At 40.6% G+C, this 9,797-nt stretch overlaps 2 pseudogenes; both read left to right on the forward strand.

Annotated features, from left to right (window-relative positions):
- The first annotated feature begins 4,664 nt into the window (after positions 1-4,664).
- Positions 4,665-6,330, forward strand: LOC130112042 (up-regulator of cell proliferation-like; annotated as a pseudogene).
- Positions 6,331-6,691: 361 nt separating this feature from the next.
- LOC130112043 (interferon-induced very large GTPase 1-like) lies at positions 6,692-9,285 on the forward strand (annotated as a pseudogene).
- Positions 9,286-9,797: the final 512 nt, after the last annotated feature.

Genomic DNA, 9,797 nt, shown 5'->3' on the forward strand with positions numbered 1-9,797 from the left:
ACAAGCTGTCTAACGAGGCAATGAAGCCCTCAAAACTGCTTTGGCACTCCGAGTCCAAGCGCCCTTGGACTCAAAGTGTTCTGAATAATAGTTCTGAATAATACTACTTCTGAATAATTAATTCTGAATAAAACCACTGAAAGAAAAACCCGTGGAGGTATTTGAGCGAAAACAACGGGACAGAAGCAAGTGGGACAGAAGCAAGTAAGTGCTGTGCGCCACCACCTCTACACATGCTGCTGCTCTGAGAGCGTCGTACTTAGTGGCTAGTCGTGTCGCTAAGGCTAAGAAGCCTTTCACTATCGGCGAAGAATTTATTCTGCCTGCTGCCGAGGACGTGTCGTGAACTGTTGGGGGAAGCTGCTGCTAACAAGGTGGCAAATGCTACTAGTTTCAAGGAGAATTGATGAAATTGGTGAGTTGCAATGTTGTTATATGTATGCTGATGCGAGAAAAATATGCGCTGTGTGTTTAATATCCAAACGTTACTTTATATGTTATGATACTATTAATTTATAAGCCTACCCTAGTATATTTCGGTTGTTATTAAGCCACCCCCGCCCCTCCAGAATATTGTCAATATTACATCGGTCCGCCGTGCAAAAAAGGTTGGGGACCCCTGCCCCATGAATTCTCGCTACAGTGGCGTCAGAAGTGGGATGGTGAGACCATGAGGCCATCGGAATATTGATCGCTGAATGATATGTGAAGAGTAAGGGACTTTAAGGGGGAAAAAAAGAAACAATAGTATTGTCGTTCCTAGTTTGTTGTTCCAGGGACCAATTTGAGTGTGACACAGATTACAAACAATTCTGGCTGGAGCTGAGTTTAATGGGAAGGCTGTTATTTCAATAAAGTCAAAAGTAAGCAAGTCCAAGTGCTTTACAAAGAACAGAATAAAACAGCTAGTGCAACTGACAATTCAGACGCAGCAACCGGTACTGCTGAAGCCAGTGCATATGAATATGTGAAGGAGTTTTACGAACAAACCAGTACAGAGTCCAACGGGGGGAAAAAGTTTAAATTTTTATGCAGATTCCGCCCGCCGGGTCTGAAAACAAGTCCGAACGTCAACCGCATCGGCAACGAATTTTAAACGACGCAGCATCGGAGTAGCTCGTTAAAAAAAAAAACCCGGAAGAAATGAACAACAACTGGTTCATTTTTTGGGACTGTGAACTTAGTTCAAAATTTAAAATTGTGAACTATGAGGCCTTTGCACAATAGTTAACATGGCCATTGCAACTCTAGTTAATGGTCACGACAATTTGCAAACGAAACTGATAGCTGTTTTCGGTCGTCATGTATTGTTTATAAGGGTGGGGATACCTGCAGTCAGTTAGACTGAAGAAGTCACATGAGTGATGAAACGTTTCTCTCTCAATAAACGTTGTGTTCAGATGAACTGATTCAACTTTATTTTATTTTCTTAACCTGGATTATTGATAAAGACAATGATAAAATTTGCTTGTCTCACCCGTTCGTTCAACAGCTGTGCCTTCTGGAGAATCTTAGCTCGGTGGGCCTTGACCGAAGAATTCTGCATCTGAGGCTGAATCTCACTGGTTCCGTTATAAGGGTGGGAATACCTGGAGTCAGTTGAGACTGCAAAGGTCGAGTAATGAGTAATGAAACGTTTCTCCCAATAAACGTTGTGTCCAGATGAACTGATTCAACTTTATGGTATTTCCGTACCTAGATTATTATGCATCAAGACATGCTAATCATTTGTTGGTATTCTTATTGACTGTAGCAAAAATGTGCTTTTCATGACTAAAATACAATATTGGTCTTTTTTTATTGTTACAGCTCTATGATGATGCTTGTAGCTGCTGATAGAGTTTGTGATGGATTGATGACTTGTGCTGTTTTTGGTTGATGGACTGGCTGACTGATTGATATATCAAATGAAAAGTCAGTTGAATGGCTTGGATCATTAATAAAACACTATTGGTGTGGCCTTAATTGAAACTCAGCTGATTTTAAGGCTTTATGTTTTTGTCAGTGCAGTGATTACATTAAATAAACTAATTCTGCCTCTAGGTTTTGAAGCACAGGGGGGATAAAGAAAAGAGGTAGAATTCCTTCTCCGTGGACGATAAAAGCGAAAAGCATGCAAGTGCATTACTAAAGAGATTACTGTTAATAGAAGTATTACATAAAGGAGAGGGGGAGTAAGGAATAAGAAATAGGAGGGGATTGGTAACTAAATGAAAAGAATCTGGCCGTAGCCTGAGACCTCTTTCCTGGGGTCTTTGATAAACGGACTCTCAAATTGGATGAATTATATGACGATTTGGGGATTTATTGTCATCTGGCTGAAGCTGTGCACGACGAACCCTCTCTCTGTGGGCCTCTCATCTGACCTAGCACTGCCACCTACTGGTGGTATAACTGTATAAAAGAAATGTTTTCGTTTCACATTCAGTCAATGTAATTAGCGTAATTAACCATTAAATTAACATTTAATTTTCTTTAAAGAGACAATGATATTTATCATCTCTACCTTTATAATAATTTGGTTTTAATAGCATTTTCTTTAGTGCTTTTGACTGACAATAGAAGGCATCTTACTAAAACTTGGATACATGTTTCTCCCATTCTAGCTAACGCAATGACACGTTAATTCAGCATTCCCATTTTGCGCTACAAATGTTGTCAGTGTTTTATTCTTTGATTTTAATTCATGCAAATAGTAATACAATGCTATAAAAAAAAATTGGCCAAGAAATGAATCCCTTTTGATTTGCTATCATGAAATTCTCAGGCAGAACTGTATTAGAGACCTGTCTTGATGCATGCTCAATAATCCAGGTAAGAAAATCAAAGAAGGTTGAATCAGTTCATCTGGATACAGCGTTTATTGACAGATACGTTTCATCGCTCATCAAAGTGACATCTTCAGTCTAAACTGCAGGTATCCCCACCCTTATAAACAATACTGTACAATACAGTGCCTAACGATCAGTTTCATATGCAAATATGGGAGAATCATATGACATGAGAGGAGAGCTAATACGTCAGGCCAGGACTCCACAGTCTATACTCATCTACAGGCCAGTGACCACTCTTTCTTGATAGGGAGGAACGCTGGTTTGAACGGGGAGTCAAAGAGGCCATCTGTGTTAAGAGGGAACGACCATCCCTGGACCGAGGGGGCGGGGCTAAGAGTACATCTGTCGCCATTTTACAATGCTGTGATTACAACTATTCCCCAACCCTCTGTGAATAGTACACATGGCCATTGAAGCCCTAATTAATGGGCACACCCATATTTGATCATAAAACTGATCAGTGGTTTCGGTCATTATACATCTGTTGCCATTTTACAATGCTGTGATTGCAACCATCCCTAATCCTCCTTGAATAGTACACATGATCAATGGTCCCACCCATATTTGCATATGAAACCGGTCGTTGGTTGTGGTCGTTAGGCACTGTATTGTACTGTATTGTTATAAGGGTGGGGATACCTGCTGTCAGTTTAGACTGAAGATATCAGTTAGTTGAGTGATGAAATTTATCTGTCAATAAACGTATCCAGATGAACTAATTCAACCTTCTTTGATGTATTAGAGACCCCCCTACCAACACTGCATGCACACAAAGGAGCAAATATAGGTGGGGATGGTGGAGAAATTTTCTCACCAATTCCTAGGGTCTGCTGTAACGTCTCCATGACAAGTTATCACATTATTATTAGGGATGCAAATTGGGTTTTTTGGTATATAAAATGTTATTTAAAGCCCCAATTCTAAAGAATAATCAAAATTGATTTTACTGATGACTATACTGGTTCTGCCTTTCTCATTTACATGCCAGTTTCTTGTAAGTTGGATATGAAAGTAGTTTTGCGCAGAAAGGTGAAAGAGAATGATCAGATAGTCGATTGTTATTGAAATGATCTTGTTTTTGTGTTTATTACTAAAATACATCGCAAAGGCAGTTAAGAGCCTCCACTGTGAATGCATATGCTAAATATTGTTTAAATAATTAATATCAATATATTTAATATTATCCTTTATTAAATAGCCCATATCTTAAAAAAGCTCATGTGTGCAGAATTTGTGCATGTGTATGAAATGTATTGGACATCTGTACTCATTAGCTTTCCTCAACTTTTTGGCTAACCAAATAATACTACTACTGCTACTTTTGGCTGCTCCAGTTTAGGGGTCACCACAGTGGATCATCCATTTCCATCTCTTCCTGTCCTCTGCATCTTGTCACACCAGCCACCTGCCTGTCCTCTCTCACCACATCCATAAACCTCCTCTTTGGCCTTCCTATTATCCTCTTCCCTGACTGCTCTATATTCAGCATCCTTCTCCCAATATACCCAGCATATCTCCTCCACAAATGTCCAAGCCATCTCAATCTTGTCTCTCTTGCTTTGTCTCCAAACCATCCAATACCAGTTAGAAACACAAAGGCAACATTTGGAATTGTAGCTACATCTGTGATGTTGTCTACACACATTGCTAAATTCACCTATAAGAATGGTGAAATAATTTATTTGGGGACTGTTGTAATCGAGGGACACACACATATGAATGTTTCACAAGGTCATGCACCAAGAGTTAGTAAACAGAAATGAAAAAAATAACCAGTCTCCAGACTAGTGTCCTGCATTGGGTCGGGTACCCGGCGGGTGACCCGCAAAAATGTCGTTAGCGGGTGATATTTTGTCTTGTTTTTATTTGCAGGTTTGGGTGCGGGTAAAACAAAGGAACATGCGGGCGGGTCGCGGGTGTGGGAAATGACAAAACAAGAGAGGCAAGATTGAGATGGCTTGGACATGTGTGGAGGAGAGATGCTGGGTATATTGGGAGAAGGATGCCGAATATGGAGCTGCCAGGAAAGAGGAAAAGAGGAAGGCCAAAGAGGAGGTTTATGGAAGTGGTGAGGGAAGACATGCAGGTGGCTGGTGTGACAGAGGAAGATGCAGAAGACAGGAAGAAATGGACACGGATGATCTGCTGTGGCGAGCCCTAACGGGAGCAGCCGAAAGTAGCAGTGGTAGTAGTAGTAGTAGTAGTATTACACATCATAACCACTATATTAATCCTGTTGTCCATCACATTTTTTTTCTTCATTATTTCCTTGCACAGGTCTTCTGAATTTTCTCTCCAAACTTGGATTGCTAAAATTCTATCCTAACAAACTTATTCTTCAATCTTTGTTGGAGATCAGTGAAAACAGCTTATCTGGCAGAGGTGTTGAATCGGTGGAAGCTATGCCAGTGATTTCTCGAAAAACTTTTCAAAATCAAAGCAGGATGCAGGAACTGTGCCAGACGTTTAGCAGACAATGATGAGAGAATCGATGATATATTTGATCTGGAACTTTATGCCTCATTGGACTTTAAACAGAACGCTTTTAATCCTCTTGATGTCATAGCAGCACTCTTCATATGTATATGCTGACAGCTTTCTGTAACAAGAAATAGCCCTTAAGATGTCCATATGTCTGTTTTTGGTTCCACACATATTACCTTTTGGCAGTAAAAATCAGGGTACTCTTATGATCTGGGTTCTCAGGGATATCCTCAAAGAGTGGTAACCACATGACATGTTTAAGTCAAAAGGATTTGTGGAAGACAACATTGTCCACGTTCTTTCCCCTTGTTAAGCTAAAGAACTGTGGTTTATCCAAGTCATGACCTTTAAATTGTGTTCTCAGCAGCAGCCAGCAGAATCACAATGTTTTCATCCACAGAGAAATGGAAGGAGGAACAGTTGGAAAAGAAATTGCCAATGGATTGGTGGAGGTTTGTTGGTACCTTCCCTGTGGTACAGAAAGCCTTGACAAATTGTCATAGCCAATTGCCTTTGCCAACTTGAGAGGTGAAATTTCTAAATCAGTTACTCAACTCTGTTTTCTCTGAAATGTCAACAGCTATTTTTATCTTTCAGGACAAAGTTGAAGAAACAGAGCACCAGATATTAACTTCTCTGAAAGATTTGAGGTCCACATTTTTCTTAGTTGCGAATCATAAGAAAGGGGATGCCCATGCGGACATGATGTCTATCCACAAAATAACTGGAGGGTTGGCGTTGACAAGTAACAGGGTGAAAATAAAAGATCCAAGGATAAATGCTGCAGTTTTCAAAGAAACATCATGATGCCATCAAGACGAAATTAACAAGTGAAGCAGTTACAACTAACATTGAAGGTTTGTTTGAGAAAGCTGTGGAACTAGGTCTTTCTATGGATGAATGCAAAAGTGACCTCCAAAAGACAGCCGCTGAGGAGATCATGAAAGGCATTGGTGTACGCAGTATACCAGACTACAAGAAGCAACATCTTCCTTTGAAAGGAGATCTTTAGAAATGGTTAACCCAGTTAGAAAAAGAGGAATGTAGATTGCAAAATACTGGTGAGTTGGGATTGGAGGAACATATGTCTCAGCTACAGGAAGAGAAAATCAACATTAGAGAGAAACAAAGCAAGTTCAATTTATCTAAAGCAATGGATACATTTATTAAGTCATTATCCACAACTCATAAAGAGAAAAGAGATTTTTTTCTCAAGTGGCTGAAACTCAAGCTTGATGCGCATTCACATAACAAACTGTCAGTTGCGCAACAGATTCAAAGTGCAATGTAAGAAGAAAGACAGCAAACTACTTTCAGAGTTAGATCAAAAACATTTGGATAGCTTTTTCGGAATAGAGCATTACATGAGAGAGATGGATCAGATTTATGAGGTTTCCATTTTAGGCTCAAAAGAAACTACAGATGAAAAAACTAATCTCTATGGGTTGGCTGCTGACATGCTGTTGGATAGATATCCTTTAGAACTTCTGGATGGAGATGCCTCTAACATCCCAGAGAAGTGGGTAACAGATGTGCTACAAGAGCTTCACATGAAGGTTGGAGAGAAGAGTAGACTGTTAGTACTTACTGTGCTGGGTACCCAAAGTACAGGAAAGTCAACGCTGCTCAACAGCATGTTCAGGGTTCAGTTTCCCATCAGCAGTGGCCAATGCAGCAGAGGAGCTTTCATGCTCTTACTCAGAACTGGAAACGATATGTATGCATAGTACTTTGAATTGTGACTTTATACTTCTCATTGACACAGAGGAACATAAGTCTTCAGATTTGGCACAATTAGGTAACACTTATGAACATGACAACCAGTTGGCAACCCTGATTATAGTGTAAGGACCTCTAAAATCTACTGTACAGACTTTGTGGTACTTCATTTACCAGCATGCTTTGTGTCTTAAGCATTTCCTATGTTCTTATGAGGTTCTAAACATGTAAACCAATGGAATGTATTTGCTCTGTGTATTTTTATCTTAATTTTGTTATTAGCCAATGATATGGTGTAAAGTTATTATGCCCGCGAAATCGCGAGGTTGTCAACGTTCAATCTCCTCACGGAGAGGGAGGAGTTGGGGAGTCCAAGCCAGTACTACCTGGAGAGACGTCCATTTTTCTGCTGCTCCGTCTCAAGTACCAGTTTCGCGGGGACTTTGTACACAGCCCGTGTACTAGGCCCGCATTTGAGTTCAGGAGTGTTGCGATTGGCCCGCGGTCGTATGCTTGCTGGTGGGGTTGTTTTAGTATGCCGATTATTTTGTCTATGCCCCATAGCCAGTGTCGCCGCTAGCTAGCTAAATGGATTTAGCATCCAGTGCTAGTGTGTTAGCCGATTTGAGTTGTGGAGGCTAGCCAGAAGTCATCGGGCTGCGCTTGACGGTGAGCTAACTAGGGGAGCCGCTCTGCTCCATTCCTGGGACCTGTCTGCTGTCCAAAGAGGACTCGCTTCATCTGCTCGCCGGCGCTGGGCCCACCGGATGACTACCATTTTCGCCAGGGTTTTCTGATCATTGCAAGCTGTGGCCATCTTGTCGGTGCAGGCCGCTAACGGGGAGCTGACAACTGCCAGCTGCTAGGCTAGCACTACGCCTTCCATCCTCTGGACTGCACACAGCCTCCCGGTCGAGGGAGCGATGGGTTGTGAGTAACCCGAAAATTGCATTTATACTGACACACACACACACACACACTTTTATCTCGTCGCCTGGGCATCGTAGTGGTTGCTGCCTTGCCCTCCGCTCAGAGAGATGTTTTATGTGCACCAACGGAAAGCGCTGGGTATTTTTGTGTTCTTTTGCTACTTTTCTTCCTGTTTATTGTGACCGGTTGTCACACCCTGTGTAATTTCAATTAATGTTTATGTAATCAACAATACTACACTCGTGTGGTACTCTCTCTCTCTCTCTCTCTCTCTCCTCTCTCTCTCATTATTATCATATAAATCCTATTATTATTAATTATATTTCGGGTGTACTGGCAACTCATTTCCACTTATGCAAAGCCTAGGTTACTTTTAGGGTGCTGGTAATAAGCTTGTACAGTAATTCAGTACACAGCAGGGTTATAAGATCTGCATTCACCACATGTTTGTTTAATTCTGGGAAGATACACCATTCACTAGCCTTAGGTAAGTGTAGTATTTTCACAGTGGAGGCACCGCGCTTACTAAATTGATTATTATCTTGGGTAATTATTTCTATTATCATTTATCACTAATATTGTCATTATTGGCACTAGCCTACTAGTACACAGGAAGTTCAGCCAGCTCACCATTCCACCACTGAGAATTCAGGATCCTGTTGCGCCATTGGATTGGATTGTAACGCTTTAGTAACTGGTAGCATTAGGCTTTTGTCTTGTTTAAATGTGCTTGGCGTTGCCCGCCAGTGAAAAAGGGGTTAAAATTGGTCTAAGTTTCACTATCATCAACATCTCTATGGAGAACTCAACAGAAGTGAAAGATGTTCTCCAAATAGCAGCTCATGCATTCCTGAGAATGAAGGAAGTTGGAAAAAAAAACGATTTGTTATTTTGTGCACCAAAATGTTGCTGGAGTTTCTGCTTATTCTACCAACATGGTAGAAAGAAAGCATGTCTTGGATCAACTCAATGGAATGGCTCAGCTTGCAGCTGAAATGGAGAGACAGCTTTCTATTTAAGCATTCATAGATGTGCTGGATTATGTCATTGAAAAAAAAACTGGTACATTCCAGGGCTATGGAATGTACCAGTGAACACAGGTTACAGTGAAGCTGTAGCAGAATTCAAGAAAAATCTTTTCGAGAACCTGAAAAGTGAAAAAAAAATATTGTGGTCTCAGATTCCTAACTTTCTAAAGTAGATGAGTCTCTGGAAAGCAGTTAAATATGAGAACTTCATTTTTAGTTTCAATAATAGTCTCGTGCCTCGTGCCTATGACAGCCTTTGCAAAGAGTTCAGCCAAAGAGAACGGGTCTGAAGAAAAGAAATCTTTCCTTGGCAAACAGACGCTGAGCTAGATATTGCCAATGCTGACAATTAATCTGGCATCCAAGAGTGGGAAAGACTGGTTGAGCAAAAAAATCAGAACTATCAGAAAATATAGCTAACCAAAAAAAGAAATAAGGGAGAAAATTGTGGCCTACTACAAAAGGAAAGACAAACATGTACAACTCATAGAGAAATACAAGGCTGAATTTTTCAATTCTATCATAGTCTTGAAAATAAAATAATACATTCCATGAAGAGCAAGTTAGATTGTGCTCTTGAGTTCAAAATATTTTCAAAAACAGCTCAGGACATTCAGAGTCGATACAGAAATGTGACAGAGGAACGTGATGAAGCTCCTTGGCAACTGCAAAGGTGCTGAGCGCTGGAGAATAAGTTGACAGATGAGTTTGAAAAAATGCGTACTGGAGCACATGCAAATATATCTGGTCTGAAAGAATGAGATATATCTGCTGAGATTCTCCAGCAGCTGAAAAAAAATGT

The sequence above is a fragment of the Lampris incognitus genome, chromosome 4, assembly GCF_029633865.1.
Source record: "Lampris incognitus isolate fLamInc1 chromosome 4, fLamInc1.hap2, whole genome shotgun sequence".
Lineage (NCBI taxonomy): Eukaryota > Metazoa > Chordata > Actinopteri > Lampriformes > Lampridae > Lampris > Lampris incognitus.